General features: G+C 45.1%; 1 non-coding gene across 1 annotated transcript; it reads left to right on the top strand.

Moving 5' to 3' along the window:
* Positions 1 to 1,225: 1,225 nt before the first annotated feature.
* TRNAF-GAA (transfer RNA phenylalanine (anticodon GAA)) lies at positions 1,226 to 1,298 on the top strand. Its single transcript has one exon. It is a non-coding gene; the product is annotated as a tRNA-Phe (tRNA).
* The last annotated feature ends 1,210 nt before the right edge of the window (positions 1,299 to 2,508 follow it).

Below are 2,508 nucleotides of genomic sequence, written 5' to 3'. Positions count from 1 at the left end.
GTAGGCTCTATGGAGTGAAAGCTTAGTCCAGCCTCTGAGAAAATCTGCTTGGAGGGGTGCTACCATTGGAAATGTAGCTGTAAGAAGTATTCCTATCTACTGCATTTATCCACCAGAGCCATTCTCATTCAACAACCTTTGATAATTGTTCACCTTAGTCTCTGATAGTTGATGTTTGGACCAGGTGTTTAAACATAGGCTTAAGCATTGTTGATAGATCCAGAGACAGATGCTGAACGACCAGGAGGAGATGTTCCTTCCAGCTTCTTGAATATGGCTCAAGGGGAATGGACTGCAGCCACACTCACGTGATCTCCTATGGAGCATCTCCCATGGAGCATCTCCCTGTGCCATTTTTCAGAGACAGAGAACTGGACAAGATGGACCATTAATCTGATCTAGGAGGCCACATTTTATGTTCCTAGGTGCCTGGTGCTTTTTAAGAGGTCCAAGAGTATTCAAGCCATCGTCAAAAAGCTGAAAGATGTGAGATGGGTCATGAAGAAAGCCTACAGTCCTCTGGAGTAGGACCTGTGGGACAGCTGCGGTAGCCTAAGGTATCACAAATAGTACTCAGTGTGTATGTTTAGGCAACCTGAATGGAGTTCCTGTGGTGGGATTTTATTTTAGATGAAAGGCATGGTTCAATTGACTGCAGGACAATAGGCAGGTCAAACTCCACCCAAACCCCAAAGGCTTTAGGGCTTTTCCGACTCTGGGTGTCACTAGTCCCTGGCTGTTTCATTTGTAAGGGCACTGCTTCTGCATAGCAGACTAAGAAGGGAGGCTGGGACAGTAGTGAAACAACTACAATGTCAAGAAGAAAATCACAAGATAGTGTCTCTGCTGTATTCTCCCAGCTCCTAGCAATCTGTAGATTAAAGACTTCTCAAACTGGGGAAGAAGAAAGGTTTTAGGGCAACCTGTGTGTAACACTTTCTGATGAAACTCACTTTCTGCATTTCTCTCATTGCTTCTGAAACTCTTTGTCATTCAGCCATGCACAATGTCCCATGGAATGCCTGGAGAGGAGAAGGCTCAGGACAATCTTATCAATGTATATGAGTATCTGAAGGGAGGGTGTAAAGAAGATGGAGTGAGGCTTTTCTTGGTGGTGTCCAGTGACAGGACATGAGTCAAGTGTCCACCAAGCAAGCGTGAACAGTAAAGGCCTGAAAGATAATTACATTCCAACAGGTTTTGTGAAAATTAGGGCCCCAGCAGGGCTGAAGTAGCTCAGCTGGGAGAGCGTTAGACTGAAGATCTAAAGGTCCCTGGTTCAAGCCCGGGCTTCAGCAGTGTTTTCCTGTAGGTTTTTTGTGCCCAGTGCTGGGCTTTTCAGTACAAGAGAGATATGGAGCTACTGAAGAGAGTCCAGCAAAAGGCCATGAAGATGATGAAGGGACTGGAACATCTTTCCTATGAGGAAAGGATGAGTGAGTTGTTCAGCCTGGAGAAGAAAAGTATCAGGGGATATCCTATCAATGTATATGAATATCTGAAGGGAGGGTGCAAAGAGGACAGAGCCAGGCTCTTTTCAGTGGTCCCCAGTGACAGGACAAGAGGCAATGGGCACAAAATGCAACACAGGAGGTTCCCTCTGAACATCAGGAAATATTTTTTACTGTGATGGTGACTGAGCACTGGCACAGGTTGCCCAGAGAGGTTGTGGAGTCTTCATCCTTGTGGATATTCAAAAGCTGCCTGGACACGGTCCTGGGCAACTGGCTGTTGGTGTCCTTGCTTGAGCAGGGGATTGGACCAGGTGACCTCCAGAGGTCCCTTCCAACCTCAACCATTCTGAGTCTATGAAACAGGGACATAGATTTACAGTTCAAGGGCTTCATCAAAAATAGTGATATAAAGGTGGGGGTGTTTTTGTTCACGCAACCTTCAACTGCCTGTTCCTAGTCTTATGTCATGGAGTGCCCCATAAAGAGGTAGTAATGTTGACCAACTGGTGTATGGGGCCATGCAGGAAATCAAATGTCTGATTTGGGAAAAGGAAAAATACCCTGTCAAAAAGAGTTAATTTTAGTCTGCATCACAACTGGCCTTGAAGCAATTCCTCTCCCTAAAATTTGTCTTCTTCCAGGCTGAAGAGTTTCACTGTGTCTACCTGTTGCTTATAGGGAAACATCTCCAGACCTCTGATGAAGCTTCCTACTCTTTCTTGAACCTTTTCTGTTCTTACGCTGACCTTTATAAAATGATAGTGTTCAATGTGTAGGCAGCCCAAAGAGTTCTATAACTGAGTAACTGTGGTTTGTGTTTTGTTCTCCATCCCTTTCTGACTAATTCCTGACCTGTGGAGTCCTTCAGGCAAACGGCAGAGACAAGACCTGAATTGCCAGTTGTCCAAAAAAAGAAGTGAGAAGCAGTGAACTTCTGACTATTGATTTCTCAAAGATCAACCCCAATACTCATCCGGTCTCTCCTCCATAATAGGGCAGAGATCTCTTTTTTCTCCTTTTCATTCTGGCGGTGCTCTTTAATCTCTGGATGTAA

This window comes from Ciconia boyciana, chromosome 2 (genome assembly GCF_034638445.1).
Source record: "Ciconia boyciana chromosome 2, ASM3463844v1, whole genome shotgun sequence".
In the NCBI taxonomy this organism is placed as follows: Eukaryota; Metazoa; Chordata; class Aves; order Ciconiiformes; family Ciconiidae; genus Ciconia; species Ciconia boyciana.
This window is presented reverse-complemented; position numbering and strand designations above follow the sequence as displayed.